The following is a 22,309-nucleotide window of genomic DNA, read 5'->3' as shown; positions in this document are numbered from 1 at the left end:
AGATCAAATTAGTTTTTTAAGAAAGCTTTGTTCTTCTCTTGTTCATAAATCAGTGCTGGCCCGTAACTCTGGATATTATGGCTGTGCATTTTATTGACTTTTCTTCTATCTCTGGAAATACTTGTATAAATAACTCGAGAGAAAGGTATGTGATCTGGGGGGAACATTGGCACTGTTAACCAAATCCTGTCAGAAAACCTTTGTGAAAATCATTGTATTCTTTGTAGAAACCCTCATTACTTTAGCATTGGCCCACATAGAAGACAGACAAGTAGGCCAAAATCCAAGTAGGATAGAAGGGAGCAATTACCATCTGTAGTGCTGGAGAGGGTGTGGGAGGGTGCTTTAAATGTCAGTACAAATACTTCCTTGAATGAGCATTTGGAGAAGATATGGCTTAAATGTGATGAGTATGTCCTGTGGATGTGTATGCATTATTTTAGCCCCTCTAATGAGAAAGAGACTTGTTTTCAGATAAGAAAGATGGGCATAGAGACTCTCAAAGTGTTTCTTCATCACTATGGCAGTGAACCTTTGACAAATAATTACTTAACATCCATTCCATTTTCTGGGGCAGCTGAGGGCAGTTATCAACTCTGGCCTGTAATAAAGTAATCAACAGTATTTAACAGGCTAACTTACCAGATAAACCAGTAATGCTAACAGGATTTACTTTCTCTGAACTGATTCTCTGTTTATACAATAAGAGGAGAAATGAAATGGGGGCACAGTGTGATCTGATATGGGAGGTTGTAATATAAAGTTGGTGTTCACAGAACACAAGAATCAGTGACCAGTCACTTAGAAGCAGGAGAGGAGTCCTTCTGATGCCTAATAAGTCACTCATGTGTATATATAATAGGAGTTTCAATCTAGGATAAATCCACTATGGAAATCAGACAGTGTCTAGAAAAAAATTGGAGGTTTTGCTGTTTTTGAGAATTTATATGCAGTATAGTAGTAGGACATTATTTTTTTGGGGGGGAGGAGGACCTTTCGCATTTCTCTTTTTTTTAATTAGTTTATTTATTTTTGGTTGTACTGGGTCTTCATTGCTACCCATAGGCTTTCTCTAGTTGGGGTGAGAGAGGGCTGCTCTTCGTTGTGGTGCACTGGCTTCTAATTGCTGTGGCTTCTCTTGTTGCAGAGCGCAGGCTCTAGGTGTGTGGGCTTCTGTAGTTTCAACACATAGGCTTAGAAGTTGTGGCGCACAGGCCCAGGTGCTCTGAGGTATGTGGAATCCTCCTGGACCAGGGATCGAACCCATGTCCTCTGCATTGGCAGGCTGACTCCCGTGCACTATATCACCAGGGAAGTCCCAGTACGCTTTAACAAGTCCCAGGACATACATACAAAAAAAGCAGCTTTGTATAAGTAAACTTCAAGAGAGCCTAAAAGTCCAGATTACTTGGAAATTTAGTTGTCAGGCGTTTTTAAAAGTGGGGAATGAAAGATAATTGAAATAAAGTTGGGCTCGTGAAAATAAAAATGGAGAAAAGATACTGAGAAAAACATGAAAACAGTAAGACTTTCTAGCACACTAACATTCACTCATGAATTAGCCATTAGGTCAGGAATCGCTCGTTAATGTACCATCTCTTTAAATCCAGACAAAGGAAGTGACAAATGGAGTAAATATTTCAGTTTCATGGTGATGGGAATGAACACTTAGGAAGCAGGATTAAAGATTAAGAAGGAAGAAGTGAGTATTCCTGCTTTACTTAAATACACTCAAACCTTACCCTTAGCATGTGCTCTTTAGTTCCTGTTCCTAGAAGAGGAGCTGCAAGTAATGCCTTTGTCCTAGGTACTGTCAGTTTTCAAGGTTCCCAATGACAAAATGCCACATCTCTTTGGGATCCAGGATTGCCGTGACGATAGTTCAGTCCCCACCACCTCTCAGAGCCATTCCCAGAAGCATCTGTAAGGGTTCCTGTCTGTCTTCTGCCATGAAAGATTAGGAATGAAGGCTTTGAGGAGTGGAAACTAAGTACTGAGCACGGTCTTCCTTTCTGGCCTGGGATAACTGTGCTCCTCCCCAACTGTCAACTTTCAATTTCTCATGAGAATAGATAATTCCAAAATATAACCGGAAATACTTCCTACTTGGCTTTGAGATTTACTGTATTGCTTTACAATCTCAAAATCTTTATTCTTTCTTTCAAAATTATATTTTTGCTTAGAATGATAATGCTAGGCAAATCATGGAATTGTTGTTTTAGTTGCTAAGTCATGTCCAGCCCTCTTGTGACCCCATGGACTGTAGACCACCAGGCTCCTCACTCCATGGGCTTTCCAAGGCAAGAATACTAGAATGGGTTGCCATTTCCTTCTCCAGGGGTCTTCCTGACCCAGGTATTGAACCTGCATCTCCTGCATTGCAGTCGGATTCTTTACCACTGAGCCACCTGGGAAGCCCAAATCATATAATTACTGGGCCCTAGTTTTTTAATCTGTGTAATTTATAACAAAACAATTTAAAAATGACAGAAATGTCTAACACTAGAGAAAGGAAGAGCTGGTTCACATAATTAGTAATCCTTAAAAACTGTGATAACATGAAAAATGCTTATGTCAAAATATTAAGTGAAAAAAATCAGGATACAAAGTTGTGCATATAATTTGATTACATTAAACGGATGTAAAGCCTAGCAAAAAAGAATATAAGAAGAACACATAGTAATTTTCTATCGTGAGTGAACATTAAAAAAAAAAACAACCCTCCTAAAAGTTTCTTGCTTGTGTAAAGAATGATACTGAACTTGTTTTGTCTCTCCTGGCCTTCAGCCCCTTCTTGCTCTCTGACTGAATTGAAAGTGGTGGAGGGAGATTCCCCAGGTGGTCCAGTGGCTGTGACTCTACACTCCCGATATAGGGGGCCCAGGTTAAATCACTGGTGTGGGAGCTAGACCCCACTTTACCATCTGAGCCACCTGGGAAGCCCCTAGATCCCACATAACACAACTAAGAGTTTGCATGCTGCACCTAAGGCCCGGCACAGCCAAGTAAATTTCATTTAAAGTGGAGGGAGAATGATGGCAGGGACCAGGAAGCTCCTGTGTTTCCTAACTCAGGTGTTACGAACCAAACAGCAGTGCAGTTCCCTAGGATAATGAATTTGCTTGTATGTATTTGAAAGGTGACCATAGAGCTCTTATACTGCTTTCTCAGACTTTCTTTGGTGCTTGTTGATGAATAGTTTTGACCCTTAGGGTCTCTTTTGGTGCTTGCTGATAGATGGTTTTGTATTTCTGCATCCCACAGCAGATTAGAGGATGTTCCACGCGGTTAATGGTTTCTGCAGCCCAGTGGTGGTTCCTGCTAGGAAATGGTTATCATCTCAGAGGGGCCTTTCTGGGGGTGGCTCTCAGAGCGTGTGAGATATGTATTTGTCATCCAGGCATCCTCTCATTGTCAGGGAGATGGGGGATGGTAGAGACATCAGCTGTACTTCCTGTTACTTGTCAGCCTTTTGCACTCATATTCCTGTGCCGGGGATTAAGGGGACAAAGCTTGGTGGTGGTGGTGGTGGTTGTTGTTTGAAGCAGTGGGGGCAATGGTTGAACATAGTATTTCTCATCAGCTCTTATTTTCAAAATTAAAATATTGTGCTCAAATGGCTGTTTTTGCTCCTGGTCATGGTGGTTATTCTTTCAAGATTACTGTCTTTGTTTCTCCTTCCTTCGCTGCTTTTTTTTTTTTTTTTAATGTCTGTGCTGAGTCTTTGTTGCTGCTTGGGCTTTCTCTAGTTGTGGTGAGTGAGGGCTGCTTTCTAGTTGCGGCACACAGGCTTCCCATCGCGCTGGCGTCTCTGGCTGCGGAGCACAGATTCTAGGCACCCAGGCTTTAGTAGCTGTGGCATGTGGTTCAATAGTTGTGGTGCTCAGGTGTAGTTGCTCCTTGCATGTGGAGTCTTCCCAGACCAGGGATGGAACCCATGTCTCCTGCACCGGCAGGCAGATTCTTTACCACTGAGCCACCAGGGAAGCCCCTTCACTGCTTAATATCCCTGATATGCTAAGATTGTTGTGCAAAGAACATTTAAATGCCTCCAAGTATTATAGGAATGTTAGCAAAATACCTTGAAGTGTTAAGTTTCAGGGACCTGTGATCTCCTTAATTACACAGTCTTGGTCCTGAAAGACCTTAGAGTCTCAATAGTAAGACACTGAGCATCATTTAAACAATAATCAGAAAATTATAAAATCCTAAAAGGAATGGCTATTTTCAGGTGGGCATATCCCAGATACATTCTGTATTTTATAACCAGCCTCCTTCATTACACATTAACCAAAAGGAAAACAGGAAAAGGGGGTTGGTATGGCAAAGACTGTCCTGAGATTATATTATTTTACATGTCACATTTAATAGCGAGAACATTGTTAAACTACAGCTGAGCATAATCATGGCCTAGTTGGTAAGCAGTTTTCTGCATCCAAGCAGGCGATGTTTGTGAAGGACACCAGGCATTTCCACTCCCAGGAGACCTCCTTAACCTTCCTGGTGACCAGAAGCCATGTTAGAGTTAGAGAACACCGGTCAGGGTTGTTGTGCTCCGGGGTGCCCTCAGAACACCCTATACCCGAAATCTGAAGGAAGGCAGATTAAGTAACTCTGAAGTGTCTCTTGCTGCCATAGAAATAGCCATTTTCACACCAACAGGATACTTGTATCCATATAGAAGGTAGAAAACACAAAACTTCAGTAAGTTAGGTTTTCATGTTGAAAAATGTTTTATGAGTATAATTAAAAACTCATTGTCTTCTCAGGATTAAATGTAAAATACACCTCTCTCTAGGGCTGGGTACTTCACAGGTATCGTGGCCAAGTGTACTTTACCTCGGCAAAGGCGGGGTCTTTGTCACATGCCGTTGTCATCGTGTTCCCTCTGTCAAATCACTCCTTGGTATTCAGCTGTGGGTGTAGCAAGAAATGGAAACTAAGCTCCAGGGACCTGGCCTGTCTGGATCACTGCCCTGTGCCCCACCTTATGGCACAGTGCCTGACCCATTGTTGCCCTCACAGATACTGGGGAATGAATGAGGAAAGAACTCTGGTGACTGGGTATCATGCCATTAAATGGGGGTGAGGGAACACAAAAGGAAAGGAAAGATAAATTTGGGTTGGAAGAAGCTGATAGGTTGGTGCAGAGCCAATTGGGAACGTTTGCGTGGAGGTCAGAGTGAAATTGAAGGCTTAGATGACATTGCTCTGTGAGAGAGTAGGGATGGGGATGGACTTTTCAGGTCGATGTCAGTCTAGAACTTGCTGTTAAAGCGAGTCTCAGAAAAATAGTCATCTTGTTATTGCCAGACTTTCAGAAGCAATATTTAATATAACTGGTAGCAAAGTACTTTTTCTGACTGTAACCATCAGCTGAAACTAACTTTCAGACCAGGTGGTGATCCAGATACCTCTGTGGGTGTTGGTTAAATTTACGTCGCCTTCATGACTCAATTTTAGCTGACCTTTTTGTACACTGGGTAGTTATACCTCATTAGACAGGTCATTAGGCCTTTCATTAATGTCCCTCCTAGGACACTGTGTGAGGGCAAACGAAGAGACTGGGACCTGGCGTCTTTGGCTAGGTCTGGGTATGCTCTCTCGATATCAGGTGGCTGCTTAACTATTTACCTCCATGTCAGCTTGCAGAGTTGGGGGAGTAGCCTTTCTTTCCTTTGTCGTGTTTTTGCAGTCAGTAAGAAGGCAGCAACGTCTGTGTCACTGAGTCCGTGTAAGACACTTAAACAAATTGTAGGAAAATGAAACCTTCCCCACAGGATCTTTGGATTTTTTGAGATCCAGGGACCAAAGCATTTATCATAACTCCTTTGTAAAACTCAATACCTGTTTGTTTAGTTAGACTTTTTATTTTTCAGTGGAAACATAAATGTAGGTAAAGACATACTTTCTCTTTTATCTGAAAGCAGCCCTGCAGAAAGCATGTTACGCTTCCAGACTGGGAGTACAAGCTGGTTCATGGGGAGCTCTGACTGTACCGCAGGTAGTCCCTCGGCTGTGAAAATGCAGCTCGGAACTCCGGCTGCAGACTCCCCTCGGCTCCTGCCTGAGCTCCAGTGCTGAGGTGTGGTTGTCTTTCCTCTTTGGGTCCAGCTCTACTGGCCATGCAACGACAGTGTGTCTACCAGAGTGGCTCAGTTCCAGGTGTTGGGGGGTGGCCCAGAAGGCGGTCTCTTTGTTCTTAGTACATGGCTGATGTTGATAACTGCATGAAAGGCTACTTATTTCCCCCACCAAATTCCTGGGTTTTGCAAAATGAGAATTAAACTTAACATTTACCTTTACATTTTAATTTTGTCTCCTTTTAGTGTGCTCATGAATTATGCTCTTATGTTGTAAATCTAGATCTCTTTGCAGCTGGATGTTAACATGGTAGGTACCCCCCTCCTAGGGTGGTGGTTATCATATCAGTTTTGGAGCATCATTCAAAGAAGCTTGTATTCAGGGAATTCCCTGGCAGTCCAGTGGTTAGAACTTGTTGCTTTCACTTCCAAGGCCCAAGTTCAATCCTTGGTTGGGGAACTAAGATTCCACAAGCCCCCAGCCTTGCCAAAAAAAATCAAGCTTATACTCTTTAAGATTTTAAAACGTATTTTATTTAAAATAGGCAGGAAAAGAAGGACTTGAGCAGGAAAAGCTGTTGCCTTCTCGTTGGTGCAGCTGCCACACAGGCTCTGACCTGACTTCTTGATTTGTGCGTTCTCACGCTTACTCATTCCTCAGTCTTCACTCAGCACCCACCCAGTGTCGGGCGCTGCTCTGTCCTGGTGACAGCAGTCTGTGAGACAGGCGGCCTCCTGACATCATGACAGACCCCAGTGGAGCGTGATGGGCACTGTGAAAGAGCTCAGGCACAGCTTCTGTGAAGAAGTGGTGTTTAAGTGGAGACTTAACAGATCTGAGAAGGAGTTATTCTGAGGAAATAAAAAGAAAAAAGTATTGCAGGCAGAGCAAATAGTTTGGACCAGAATCTCAGAGCAAAACTGAAGGAGTTAGATGTGGTAGCTGCCAGCATGCTGAGTGCAGTATAAGGGGAAAGTGGTAAGGTGGAGAGATGGGGAAAGGTCCAACCCACGCTGGGGACAGCCCATCAGGGAATCTGGGCTTTATCCTAGAGAGGCTAGGGGAAGAAATGGCCAGTTCAGGAGAACCATCTGGTTCATGGAACCAGAGCAGTGGATGGAAATCAAGGGACATTCGGATGTCCAGTTGGTGGGACATAGGGGTAGACTGGCCATGGGGACAGGAAAGCTTCACTGCAGCTAGAGTGATTCCTTATGAGATGGTCAGGTTGGAATCACCATCACCATCACTTGAGTCCACTATCACTTCCTTTCCCTTCATGACTGTTGGCATTTGACTGAACATAGCCCCTACGTGCTAGGTCATTGGGATCCTGCAAGGCTTGACATACAGTCAAGCATGACATACATACATGCTTCTGTTAGAGGGAGGAAGCTTGACTACAAGGGGACTGAGCTAACAGATAAGCATGAGTCACATTATGTGAGGAGGTGGGGTAGTTGGAGAGACAGTTCTGGGTTGCAGGCACCCTCTTGACAGGTCAAGTTGTAGTTTAAGACTGAGAGCCTCAGCTCATTTTCCTAATCCCAGTTGGCAGGCAGAGCTATTCTGTTATATGATGCTTTCTTTCCTAAACCATTAAACCAGATTCTGTCTCAAACTATTTAATTATCAGCATAAGTACTGTCTTTATTACATTTGTGAACATACCCCAAGATCATACAGAATTACTTACAGTTTTGATGAGTTCAGTATATATATCTTGGTTTATTGATTAACTGTACAGGAGCAAGGTCTAGAATTTTTTGGCATTTTTCAAGCAAATATTTATTGAGTACCCACTACATATTAGGCCTTGTTCTAGGAACTTGGGGATACAACAGTACACAAAACAGGCAAAAAATTCCCTTTTCTCAAGGAGCATGCATTCTAGGAGGCATGATAGGAGGAGACCAACAATGGGAGGATAAACCTGTTTCTAATAAGACAGCATTTGAGTAGAGACCTGAAGGAAGTGAGGGAGTGTGTAGACCCAGTGGATCTCGTCTGTACAGTAGAGGGAACCGCCAGCACAGAGGCCCTGAGACAGAGATGTACCTGGAATGTTTTCGATACACACAGCAGTGAACCATGATGACTGGAGTAGAGTGAGCAAGGGAAAGAGAAATAGGATATAAAGTCAAAAAGAGGATGGGGGCAGACAGGCCTTTTGTAGGTCAGAGGAAGAACCTTGGCTTTTATGCTAAAGTGAAAGTGAAAGTCACTCAGTCGTGTCTGACTCTTTGTGACCCCATGGACTATACATTCCATGGAATTCTCCAGGCCAGAATACTGGAGTGTGTATCCTTTCCCTCCTCCAGGGGATCTTCCCAACCCAGGGATTGAACCCAGGTCTCCTGCATTGCAGGCAAATTCTTTACCAGCAGAGTCACGAGAAGCCCAGGAATACTGGAGTGGGTATCCTGGTGCTTCTCCAGCGGATCTTCCTGACCCAGGAAGAGATGCAAAGCCTATGCAGCCTTTGGACAGAGGAGTGGCTTGATCTGACTTATATTTTAATGGCGTCACCCTCAGTGCTGTATGAGAGTAGACTGGGGGTACAGTACGAGAAGGGGCAGGGTAGAATCTGGGAGACCAGGTGGGCACTCGCGGCACAGGTGAGAGGACAGTGACTTGAATTAAGGCGGTGGCAACAGAGTAGTGGGAAGTGCTCAGATTCAGGGTGTGTTTTCAAGAGAGACAGCCACTAAGACATGTTTTTAATGGATCGGATGAGAAGTATGAGAAAAAGAAGGATCAAAGATTACTCCAAGGTTTTGATTTAAACAGCTGGAAAACTTGTGTTACCAGTTTCTGTGGGGAACAGTGAGTTTGGTGGGGAGAAACATCAGGAGTTTAGTTCTGGACACCAAATCGAAATTTACGTCAGATAGGTGGTGGTTTATACTAGTCTGAAGCTCAAGGAAGAGGACCTGGCTGGCAGCTTTGAAAGTCATCAGAGAATAGATCCTGTTTAGAGCCATGAGTGAATATGAATAGACTCATCAGTCTTGAGGCAAGAGCCGTGGTTACCGCAGTCGTCATCACAGGGAACGAGCAGAGAAGTGGCCAGAGAGGTAGGAAGAAACATAGACAGTGCCACAGTCTGCTTCAGAATTAGGTTGGGAATTTCCTTGGTGGTCCAGTGGGTAGGACCCTGTGCTTTCAGTGCTGAGGGCATGGGTTCAATCCGTGGTTGGGGAAGTAAGATCCTGCGAGCTGTGTGGCCCGACAAACAAATAAAGTTAGACTGAGTACCCAACTCACTTAATAATTAGGGTCCTGGCCTCATCGCTGGCCACAGTGCTTTATTTTAGAGTATTTTATATTAAGATACAATTACTGAAGAAATTCATCCACAGAAAAGTCTAATTCCCAAACAAGTCCCTTGACCCTGGCACCTGGGAATGTGTCTGAGAGGGCAGAGGCCCGCCGCCAAGTCTGTCGAGGGTGCCCTGAGGCTGCCCCGCTGGGGAATTCCAGCCATGGGCTGGTTCTGGGGTGTGGTGGGGATGGAAGCTGAGCTTGGGCTTCCTACCCATGTGATGTGCCAACCTGTTGCCCAACCTGTCCAGCCTTAGCCACAACCTGTTACACATTATTTCTCACTTACAGCCATCCTTCCTTGGCTTGCCTACAGCAATACCGGAGAAGAACCCCTCTTTCAGCCCTCACTTCCTGAGTATGAGTTGTTTGTGAGTGGTGAGGACATGCCTAACCCCGGCAGCTCAGCAGCTTGCCTAATGTGATGTTGGCTGTGGGAAAGGGCAACCTTCTGATCCTCAGCAAGTGCCCACACTTACTAGATCATTGGCCTCTGCTTGGCTTCAGCCATTGTCTTTATACAGTCCTCCCTCGGTATCTGGGAGGGGTGGGGTTGGTTCCAAGACCCCTTGGGGTTCCAAAATCCACAGATGCTCAAAGTGTTAGTCGTTTTTGTGTCCAACTCTTTGCAACCCCATGGTCGGTAGCCCAATGGGCTCTTCTGTCCTTGGGATTCTCCAGACCAGAATACTGGAGAGGGTTGCCATTCTCTTCTCCAGGGGATCTTCCTGACCCAGGGATCAAACCCGGGTCTCCTGCATTGTAGGCAGCTTCTTGACTGTCTGAACCACTAGGACATAGAAAAAGTGCTCAACGGGTGCTCAAGCCCCTCATATAAAATGGCATATGACATACACTTATCCTCTTGTATACTTTGTCATCCCTAAATTACTTACAATATCTAATACAGTGCAAATAGTTGTAAATACAGTGTAAAGCTATGTGAATAGTCACTGGTGTGCAAACAGCTTCAAGTTTTGTGTTTAAAGGAAAGAGACTTAATTCATATACGTCCATTTAATTTGATTATAGATGTAAATCCACATGGTACAAATAGGTTGTTCTATATCCTCAGCCATAACTTACAGTGATTAAAAATTGATGTATAATTTACATACAATTAAATATACAGATCGTAAGTATCCAACGTGATGAATGGTGACAAATATAACCACAGTGCAACGCAAGATATAGAATATTTCCATCCTCATTCGTTTCCTTGTGCCCTTTTCTCGTCAGTTCCACACATCCTTGCTCCACCTCCCGACCCACCAACCATCCCGCTATCACTTTTGAATCCTGTTGCTAATAAGTAAGTTTGCCTGTACTTCAAGTAAATGAGATCCTACAGTAAGGAGTGTTTTTTTTTGGTGTGTGTGCCTAACGTCTTTCACTCAAAGTAATATTTTTAAGATTCATGCATGTGGTTGCATGCATTAGTAGTTCCTTAATTTTTGCTGCTTTTTTCTGTATTTCATTGTATGAGACCATACCATAATTTATTTATCTAATCTCCTATTCCTAAACGTTTGGGTTATTTCCAATTTAGGGCTAAGATGAATAAGGTGCTGAGAATATTTTGTGTAAGTTTTTTGTGGACATGTGTTTTCATTTTCTTGGGTAAGTATCTACATGGAGTTGTTTTGTCATTGAGTTGATGTATCTTTAACTTTATAAGAAAACGTCAATTTTCCAAAGTGACTGTACTATTTCACACTGGCGTGGCACTAACAATGTGTGAGAGTTCTGTCACTCCATATCCTCTCCAGACTTTGGGATTGTTAGTCTCTTCCCTCTCTCTTTTTTTACCTTTTCCCTTCTAGCAAGGTTTGGTTTTAGTTTGCATGTCCCTGATGCCTAGTGATATGGAGCGCCTTTCACATGCGTATTGGCTGTTTTTGTATCTTTGGTGTGACTCAATCTAATCTCTTGACATTTTAGAAAATCAGGTTCTTCTTTTGTGTGTGTCTTCTTTTTCTTTTGTGACTGCCACAGGAATGTGGGATCTTAATTCCCTGACCAGGGATCAAACCCATGCCCCCTGCAGTGAAACCATGGCATCCTCACCACCTGACCACCAGGGAAGTCCCCGTGTTTTTTTTTTTCCTGGACCGTGTACTCTCTTTATTAATTTATATTTTTATAATATTTTACCAAAAGATCACAACAGTAAAAATAAAGGGATAGTGAAAATCATTTAGAAGTTTTTCATAGTAAGCTCAAATTTGTAGTTCTTACTTTCATGATTTTAATGTTATATATATATATATATATATATATATATGCCTACAATGGAAAACATCTTTTACTTTATTTTTTAAGAGGGTTTATATATATACATATGTTTTTAAATTTATTTATTTTTTAATTGAAGGATAATTGCTTTGCAGAATTTTGTTGTTTTCTGTCAAACCTCAATATGAATCACCCATAGGTGTATATTTATCCCCTCCCTTTTGAACCTCTCTCTCATCTCCCTCCCCATCCCGCCCCTCTAGGTTGACTCAGAGTCCCTGTTTGAGTTTCCTGAGACATAACAGCAAATTCCCATTGGCTATCTATTTTATGTATGGTAATGTAAGTTTCCATGTTACTCTCCCCATTCATCTCACCCTCTCCTCCCCTCTCCCCACGTCCATAAGTCTGTTCTCTATGTCTGTTTCTCTATTACTGCCCTGCAAATAAGTTATTCAGTACCATTTTTTCTAGATTCCGTATATATGTGTTTTTGTAATGAGCAGAAATTCTTTTAACATTTTGAAATACAGTTTATTAGTGGGTTAGGGCTTTGTGTGTTCTGTCTAAGAAATCTTTACGTATCCTGTGATCTTGAAAATATTCTCTGACATGTTTTTCTAGAAGCTTTGTGTGTGGTGGGTGCGTACTCGGTCGTGTCTGACTCTTTGCCACCCCATGAACTGTAGCCCGCCAGGTTCCTCTCTCCGTGTAATTTTCCAGGCAAGAATACCGGAGTGGGTTGCCATTTCCTACTCCAGGGGTTTTTCCTGACCCAGGGATAGAACTCTCATCTCTGGTGGCTCCTGCATTGAGAGGTGGATTCTTTACCACTAGCACCACCTGAGAACCCCAGAAACTCTGTGGTTCTGGCTTTTACGTTTAGGTCTTTGATTCATTTTGGATTAATTTTTGTGTACACAGTGAGACAACTTTACCACTAGCACCACCTGAGAACCCCAGAAACTCTGTGGTTCTGGCTTTTACGTTTAGGTCTTTGATTCATTTTGGATTAATTTTTGTGTACACAGTGAGACAAGAAGGGTCAAGGGTTTTTGTTTGCCATGTGCTGGGCTTAGTTGCTCAGTCTTGTCCGACTCTTTGTGACCCCATGGGCTGTAGCCTGCCAAGTCCATGGGGCTTCTCCAGGCAAGAGTACTGGAGTGGGTTGCCATACTCTCCTCCAGGGGATCTTCCCAACCCAGGGATTGAACCCAGGTCTCCTGCATTGCAGGCAGATTCTTTACTGTCTGAGCCATCAGGGAAGCTCAAGAATACTGGAGTGGGTAGCCTACCCCTTCTCCAGGGGATCTTCCTGACCCAGGAATCAAACCTGAGTCTCCTGCATTGCAGGTGGATTCTTTACCAGCTGAGCTACCAGGGAAGCCCATATGGATATCCAATTGTTACACCATTTTTTAAAAAGAGTTTTCTTTCCCCATTGAATTGATATAATACTTGGGCTGAAAATCAGTTGACTGCGTTTGTGTGGCTTGCAGGGTAAGTATACTATTACAAGGCAGTAACTGTCTAGAAATCTCTAATAGCTCTTTTTGAAACCTGACCCTGAAAAAGAGAAAGCATAATTTGTAATTAAAAAATAGTAGTTACAGGGAAAACTATAATAGATAGGTTTTTATATAGCTTGGATGGAACCACCCAGGCTCCACCATATGTAAGCTTCTCAATGATAATTCTAATGGCATCAGGAAGACAAAATCCCAGAACAAGTAATGACCCTTGAAAAAACCTTCAGTCAGTCAAAAGCATTCTTAAGGGTATACTTGAGTTGTTTTGGATAAATAAAGGATAACATGACATGATAAATAAAGGATAACATGAGAAAACAACATTTCTCAATTCTTCTGTTATAATTCTCCTCTCATCAAAGACCTCACTAGAGGAGCAGGCACAGAAAGGTAGACTGCCTCTTTCTCAGTGAGTTTTTACCTCTGGTTCATTTGAATGACGTCCCAAGGGGTGAAGAAAACAAGCAGATTACCTTTGCTATAGCCCCATATCCTGTCAGTAAACTTTGAGGCGCTGTGGAGCAGAGGGAGATGAAAGAAGATGGATGAGATGAAACCATTTCTCATTTTCATGAACTTTATATCCTCATCAGTATTTGATATCATATTTTCTGAATTTCACCCATTCCAATGGGTGTGTAGTTGTGATAAATGTTTTAATTTGCATTCCTAATTAATGCAGTTTAATAACTAATCTAATGGCTTGATATGTTGACTTACACTAATTGATTTTAGAATATTGAACCAGTCTTACATTCTCTTGGTCATCATATATTGATGATGCTAATGGCTTATTAAGGATTTGACCCTGTGTTCATGAGGATGTTGGTCTATAATTTGATGCCGTTTTTGGCTTTTTCCTCTCCCCTCATAACCCCAAGTCCTGTTGATAGCTTTCTGCTCCATTTCATTCCCTCCATCAGACCCTCCTTATCTCTTATTTTTTATCTGAACGGGTTCTCGGTGTCTGTGTCCTGAACTCTATTCCACTTACCTCAAAAAAACATTCAGTGTTTCCCGTTGCTTACTGTTATTAGTTAGGGTCCAGGCAGGAAACAGCCAGCACATTCAGCGAGTTACTGAAACGCCTTTAAGGGAGGGATCATTTACAATGGTGACAGTGGTGAGGGAAGCCTGCGAGGGATGGTGGCGCACCGGGGGACCGGCAGGGACCAGTGGGGGCTGGTCCTGGTACCACCTCAAGTGCAGTGAGGGAAGGGCGGGGTACCAGAACCCAGAAAAGTCCGTGACTGTGGGAAGAGGGATCCTCCTGAGGCATTGACCTTGGTCAGGGATCTCAGCCCCTGCCAGAGCCGCGTCCTGGTGGGGAGAGAGGCAAGTCCTGTAACCTTCCTGCCGTGCTCTGATCTCCTGAGATTGGCTGAACCCAGATGGAAGCCAGAGGGCCTGGAGCCCATGTGATGTAGTCCTTAGAGACCGACCTTCTTATCCATGGGGGGCAGAGCAGAGCAGAGGGGATCAGGTGGCAAAGGTGGGACAGACCAAAGGTACCGAGCATACCCACCTGTCAACCTCCAGACTCCTTGGATTAGCACTTGCGCTGCCAGCTCTGGCTCCTGCTCCCTTTCTGACTGCTTGCTTCTGAAATAATGAAGACTATGTCTTTTCATCTTTTATTCATTACAGCCTTCCTGTTAGGGCCCTCAGTAAAGGTGTGATGTGTGAACAGAGCAGCATTGGTTTGAGTGACGGAGCTGAGGCACGCGGTCGCCAAGCCAGGGAGCAGAAGGAACTTTCCTGGTTCACACTTGTCGCTAAGGATGCAAGAGCTGTTCCACACACACAAGCCTCCATTTTTCTGGAGGCTCAGAGAAGCTCGGTAACCTGCTCCAGGTCTCAAAGCGGCTTGTGGCAGGTCTGTTACACGAAGCCAGCTGTGGAGCCCTGGAAAAGTTACCTTGCCTCTCCAAGATTCTGTGTTCCTCATCTGCAAGACAGGGTGGCGTGGCCTCGGAGGGATAATACTGTATATTACACTAAACACTGTATATTTTACACTAAACACTGCCTGGCCTATTGCACTCACTACATATTAGCCTAGAATATTATCTTCTTATTCCTATATGCTTTTGAAGAGGAGATATCTAAGTCAGTCATACACAGCTTAAAAAAAAAAAAATCCAAAAAAAAAGAAAACAAAACAAAAAAAAGAAATAAACAAACAAAAAAAAATCCATGTAGTGACTTACGATGTGCCAGCTCCTATTTTATTCATTTTCATAAAGATGTTACCTGTTTATTTTTAGTGGAGGATACTTGCTTTACAGTGTCGTGTTGGTTTCCGCTGTACAGCAGCATGAATGAGCCATAGGTGTGCATGTGTCCCCTCCCTCTTGAGCATCCCTCCCACCCCCCACCCCATCTTACCCTCTAGGTTGTCACAGAGCGTCGGGTTGAGCTCCGTGTGTTACATAGCGCCTTCCCACCAGCTATCTGTCTTACATGTGGTGGTGTATGTTTCACTGCTACTATCTCATCCCGCCCTCTTCTTCCTCCCTGCTGTGTCCACAGGTCTGTTCTCTATGTCTGCGTCTCTGTTGCTGCCCTGTGAATAGGTTCATCAGTACCATTTTTCTAGATTCCACATATGTGCGTTAATACACGATATTTGTCATTCTCTTTCTGACTCACTTCACTCTGTATAACAGGCTCTAGGTTCATCCACCTGACTAGAACTGCCTCAAATTTGCAATTTTTATGGCTTAGCAATATTCCATTGAATATATGTACCACAACTTCCTTATCCATTCACCTGTCTATTGACATTACGTTGTTTCCATGTCCTGGCTGTTGTAAATAGTGCTGCAATAAACATTAGGGTCCATGTGTCTTTAGAATTCTGGTTTTCCCAAGATATGTGCCTAGTAATGGAGTTGCTAAATTATATGGTAGTTTTATTTCTAGTTTTGTTTTTTTTTTTAAGAATCTCCACACTGTTCTCCATAGTGTCTGTATCAATTTACATCTCCACCCACAGTGCAAGAGGGTTCCTTTTCTCCACATCCTCGCCAGCATTTATTGTTTGTAGGGTTTTTAATGATGGCTAGGCCCTATTTTAAATGCTTCGTGAATACTGACTCATTTAATCCTTAAGTCCCCTATGAGGTAGATACAATTAACCCCCTTTTACTGATGAGGAAACAGAGACACAGAATGATTAAGAAACTCACCGGACATCACCCAGCTGGGAGGAGGTGGAGCCAGGATTTGAGCCCAGGCGAGGCTAGCTGCAGATTCACGCCTCTGACCTCTGTGCTGCCTTCCCTATAACGTGCGGCCTCATTGGAGTGTGCACGGTCAGTCCTGTCAAGGCGCCTTCCCTGCTTCGTGCCTGACCAGGCTGTGGTGACTGGAATGCATGTGAGCTCGACAGGACTAGGTTTATGGAGATCTTTGGAGGCACATGAAAGGTATGTACAAGGATGTTAGGGGCAAGCAACAAGGCCATGTTAGGAGTGAGAAAGGGTAATCACTGAAATAAATGTGGAAAACCAGCACTGTCTACCGGAGCAGGAAAACACCTAGTCAAGCCTGCCTAGCTTCATGCCATCTGGCTTCCTCAGAGGCCAGCTCTTGCCCTTCTATTTATTGGTGTTGGTGAAGCTGTCCTTTGACTCAGTGTCAATAAAACAGAGATTATTAACATTTCTTCTAATCCATTCTGTTGTTTTAAGCCACCAGTGCAAATATACACCCAAATATAATTAGAACATGAAAAATGAGATGTGAGAGAGGAGGAAGTGTGCCCTGGGTGTGAATTTAGAGAGGACATGGACATCGTTGCTTTTGGTGGCTTTGTGTCGCTCCCTGGCCCTTAGAGCTGTTGTAATAATGAATGACCCAGAGAACTTAAGCAGAATCTTACTTATGTAGCACTACAGAGTTTACACTTTCAATGTCTCAGAATATCCATGACCTGTAAGTAACCCCCCAAAAACCTGTAAATACAGAAAGTGACAAAAATAGCTAAAGGGAATTCAGGACTTGAAAACAGTAGAAGGTAGTATGTGACCGACCTGTTTTCTAACTAGAAGGGAAGCCTGTAAGGGCAAGAGAATTATCAGCAAAGATGAAACAGAGGTGGCTGGGAAACCACGGACATAATAGTAGAAATAGTAGAGTTCAGGGAACGAGACAAAACTCTACAGCCCAGAAAGTTAGACACAGGAGGAGGCAGGAAGCTGACAGGGGTTTGGGGTCACAGGCATCTCAGATCTTGCTTATTTCCGTGGTTCACAAAGGCACAGTTGTCTTCAGGTAGGATCAAGCAGTATAGGATGCTGTCCTGTGGGCTCTACAAGCAAACCAACCCCTAACAGAGACAGACACTTCACACCGTCCACTTATATCTACAGCAGAAGCAAAAGAAAAGCTGGATCTGAAAATGAAATTAAAACAATTCCATTTACTATAGCATCAAATAAAATAACAGAAGTAAATTTAATAAAAAAGTGTGTAACTTATACCGTGAAAACTATAAAATATTGTTTAAATAAATTAGACACCCCATGTTCATGAATCAGAAATCTTAAGATTATTATGATGAAAACAGTTCCCAAATTGATCTGTAGATTCAAAGCAATCTCTTTCAAAATCCCAGATTGATAAATTGGTTGTAAAACTTATAGGAATGTGCAAGGGTTTCAGAATAGCCAAAATAATATTTCAAAAGAAACAGTCAGAAGACTCACACTTAGTGATTTCAGAACTTACTGAAGTAATCAAGACAAGGTGATACTGGGGTAAGGACAGACTATAGATCAATGGAATAAAATTCAGTTCAGTTCAGTCACTCAGTCATGTCTGACTCTTTGCGATCCCATGGACTGCAGTATGCCAGGCTTTCCTGTCCATCACCAACTCCCAGAACGTGCTCAAACTCATGTCCATTGAGTCAGTGATAGCATCCAACCATCTCATCCTCTGTTGTCCCCTTCTCCTCCTGCCTTCAATCTTTCCCAGCATCAGGGTCTTTTCCAATGAGTCAGTTCTTTATATCGGGGGACAAAGTATTGGGAGTTTTAGCTTCAACATCAGTTCTTCCAGTGAATATTCAGTACTGATTTCTTTCAGGATTGATTGATTTGATCTCCTTGCAATCCAGGGGACTCTCAAGAGTCTTCTCCAACACCACAGTTCAAAAGCATCACTTCTTCAGCACTCAGCTTTCTTTACAGTCCAACTCTCACATCCATACATGACTTTTGGAAAAACCATAGCTTTGACTAGACAGACCTTTGTTGGTAAAGTAATGTCTCTGCTTTTTAATATGCTGTCTAGGTTGGTCATACCTTTTCTTCCAAGGAGTAAACATCTTTTGATTTCATGGCTGCAGTCACCATCTGCAGTGATTTTGGAACCCCAAAAAGCAAAGTCTGTCACTGTTTACATTGTTTCTCCATCTATTTGCCATGAAGTGATAGGATTGGTTGCCTTGATCTTAGTTTTCTGAATGTTGAGTTTTAAGCCAACATTTTCACTCTCATCTTTCACTTTCATCAAGAGGCTCTTTAGTTCTTCACTTTCTGCCATAAGGGTGGTGACATCTGCATATCTGATATAATCTGCATATCAATAAAATTGAGAGTCCACAAATAAACCCATATATTTATGATCAACTGATTTTCAGTAAAGGTACCAAGGTCATTCTGGCGGAAAAAAATACTTTCTTCAACAATTGGGGCTGGAACAAGTAGATAACCACGTGTCAAAGAATAGTTAGGCCTCTGTACCTCCCAATTCCGTTCTTTCTCCATCCCCTAATTTACTTTGTCTCCATGGTTTTGTCGATTCTGAACATTGTATATAAGTGGAGTCATATATTATATGATCTTCTGTGACTAGCTTCTTTGACTCAGCATAATGTTTTCAAGGTTCATCTGTGTTGTAGCTTGCATCAATACTTCATTAATTGTTGTGGCTGAATAGTACTACTTAATCAGATTTTGTTTACCCATTCAGCAGTTGATGGACATTTGGGTTGTCTCTACTTTTTGGCTGTTATGTTTAATTCTCCTGTGAACATTCATGTACAAACTTACCATGTTAATAAGATCTAAAAGCGGCTCAATGAACAACTGTTCCCCACTGTTTAATTTTCCCAGAAAGAAAAATTACACTCATCATCTGTTAACCTGAAGCAATTGTTTTCATTTTGAGTAACTATCTCCAGAACTTTTCCCTGGTTTATAGCTAGTAATTTCACAGATCATTCTTCCTACTAGGTTTTCTAGGTGTGTGTTTTGAAATTCATCTTATTTGGAGATAACCCTTGAAAGTGACCCTACACAAAACTAGACCTGTCTTGAGATTTCTGGATCTTGCAGGCCCTTGTAAGTCATACTAAAGCATCTGGACTTCATACTGAGTCCATTGGGAAGTCATTGAAGTGTTCAAACAGGAAGGGAGTGATGTGATTCCATTTGCATTTTAGAAAAATCCCTTTGCAGTATGAGGAATGGATGAAGGAAGGAAAGGATGGAAGCAGGAGAGATCAAGTAGAAGGTGGTTGCCTCATCCAGGTGAGTGGCGCCGGGGACTAGCCTAGGGCAGTGGCGGAAGGGCTGTCAGGAAGGGGTGGATTTAAGAGATGATAAAGAGGGAGGATCATCAAGGCTTGATGATGAGTTACCTGTACAGGTGAGGGAATAAAGAGGTTGCACATGGGTTGAAGAACAGAATTGGTGATGCTGACATGCCATGAAATAGAAAATAGAGGGAGAAAATGTTTGAGAGAAGGTTTATGATAATTATTAAATGCTGACTAGTAGTCTTGCCTCGAGAATCCCACGGACAGAGGAGCCTGGTAGGTTACAGTCCATGGGGTCACAAAGAGTTGGACACGACTGAGCTACTTCACTTCACTTCACTTCATACACCAGACACTTTGTTAGGCACTTATAACCAGATCTTATTTCATCTTCAAAAGACCCCTTGAGCTAAACAGCATTAGACCTGCTTTTCCCATGAAAAACACTGCATTCAGCTCAGAACTGGTGAAGCCAGGATTTTTTTTGTTTGTTTGTTTCCAAATGTTTGTGTTTTGTTTTGTTTTCATTTATTTTTATTAGTTGGAGGCTAATTACTTTATAATATTGTAGTGATTTTTGCCATACATTGACATGAATCAGCCATGGATTTACATGTGTTCCCCTTCCTGAGAAGCCAGGATTTGGACCCGTAGATGTATTCACTTTGTGTTCTCACCGTCTTACTTTACTGCTTCTGTTCAGGTTAGTCATGTGGGTTTTGTGGAGCTTAGAATACATGGGTATGTGCAGCTCTGGAAAGAAAGCTGGGCTTGGCTTCAGATTTGGAAGTCATTGGTATACTAATTAAAGCCTGGGACATGAGTAGTAAAAGAACATGTAGAGCAAGAAGAGAAGAGGGCGCCTCTGACAGGATCTCAAGAACCTTAGCATTGAAGGGGCAGGGGAACCTGAAAGCTGCCCCCAGAAATGACCAGGAAGGTGGGAGGGCATCATGGACGGGAAGGAAGAGCTGTATGTATCCCTAGTGCTCACAGTTGGGGAGTGAAGTAGTTAATTACTATGGATTTACAAAAGGAACGCCCATGACTCTGATTTGTGAGGAGGAGCAAGTGAAGCAATGTTATAAAAGTAGAACAGCATTTGGATAGCCAGCATTTGGATACAACTTTTCAAAAGTTGTGATTTGTAGCATCAAGATCAAAAAGTAGTCAGATTTTTTTTTAAAGATATTAGATAGGCTAAGGGACTATTATGTGTTTATAAAATTATTATTTAAAACGATACAGGACTTTGGGAGTTCCCTGGTGGTCCAGTGGTTAGGACTTGGTGCTTGTATTGCTGCAGGCCCCAATTCAATCCCTGGTTGAGAAACTAAGATCCTGCAAGCCATGCAGCACAGCCTAAATACATAAGTAAGCAAAATTTTAAAGTAATACTAAAAAATAAATAAAATGGTGCAGGATCTGTGGGAAACAGTGTGGCGGTTCCTCGGAAAATTAAAAACAGACTTACCATGTGATCCAGCAATTCCACCTCTGAGTATCTACCCAAAAGAATTGAAAGCCAAGTCTGGAAGAGATACCTGTATACCCATGTTCACAGCAGCATTATTCACAGTAGCTAATATGTGGAAGCTACCCAGGTATCCATGGACAGGTGAATAGATAAGCAAAATGTAATATATGCATACAGTGGAATATTTTCAACCTCAGAAAAAGGAAGAAATTCTGACATAAGCTATACCATGGATGAACCTTGAGAACATGCTAAGTGAAATAAGCCAGTCACAAAAGGACCAATGCTTTGTGATTCCACTTTATGAGGTACCTACGCACAGTAGTCAGATTCATAGAGACATGGTGGTTGCCAGGGGCTGGAGGGAAAGGTTGAGATGAGAAGTCACTGTTAATTAACTGTTGAAATGAGAAGTCACTGTTGAAATGAGAAGTCACTCCCTGTTAAGACAGAGTTTCGATTTTGCAAGGTGAAAAGAGTTTTGGAAGTGGGTGATGGTGATGGTTACACAGCTGTATGAAGGTACTTAATTCCACTAAACTGTACACTTAATAATGGCTAACATAGTAAATTTATGTGTATTTTATCACAATAAAATAAGAATCAAAAGAAAAAAGAAAGTGATGTGACGTAGCCTCATCCCCACAGTCTGATTCAGTGGATCTGGGGTCACCAGTGGCCCCACACACAGCTAGAATGGGACCACTGGCTTACCTGAGGGATTGCCTCAGAGGGAAACCTATTCCCTACACACATCAGAATCTCATTGTAATTTCCAAGCAGACTTTTGTTTGGTTTCATTCTTTTAGTTCAGTTGCTCAGTTGTGTCCAGCTCTTTGCGACCCCATGGACTGTAGCATGCTAGACTTCCCTGTCCATCATCAACTCCCAGAGCTTGCTCAGACTCATGTCCATTGAGATGGTGATGCCATCCAACTATCTCATCCTCTGTCGTCCCCTTCTCCTCCTGCCTTCAGTCTTTTCCCAGCATCAGGATCTTTTCCAATGAGTCAGTTCTTTGTATCAAGTGGCCAAAGTATTGGAGTTTCAGCTTCAGCATCAGTCCTTCCAATGTATATTCAGGACTGATTTCCTTCAGGATTGACTAGT

General features: G+C 42.6%; 1 protein-coding gene across 4 annotated transcripts in view; it reads left to right on the top strand.

The window, feature by feature from the left end:
• Window positions 1-22,309, top strand: part of GFOD2 (glucose-fructose oxidoreductase domain containing 2) — a 39,561-nt gene that overhangs the window by 2,736 nt on the left and 14,516 nt on the right. The window contains exon 2 of one of the 4 annotated variants that reach the window (XM_043898838.1): window positions 19,627-19,714. The exons of 2 other annotated variants lie outside the window; for them this stretch is intronic. The gene's annotated coding sequence lies outside the window, so the exon portion shown is untranslated. Of the gene's footprint in view, window positions 1-10,647; window positions 10,721-19,626; window positions 19,715-22,309 lie in introns of all 4 variants that reach the window. One more of the 4 variants, XM_043898839.1, reaches the window with a different exon arrangement.

The sequence above is a fragment of the Cervus elaphus genome, chromosome 4 (assembly GCF_910594005.1).
Source record: "Cervus elaphus chromosome 4, mCerEla1.1, whole genome shotgun sequence".
Classification (NCBI taxonomy): Eukaryota; Metazoa; Chordata; class Mammalia; order Artiodactyla; family Cervidae; genus Cervus; species Cervus elaphus.
This window is presented reverse-complemented; position numbering and strand designations above follow the sequence as displayed.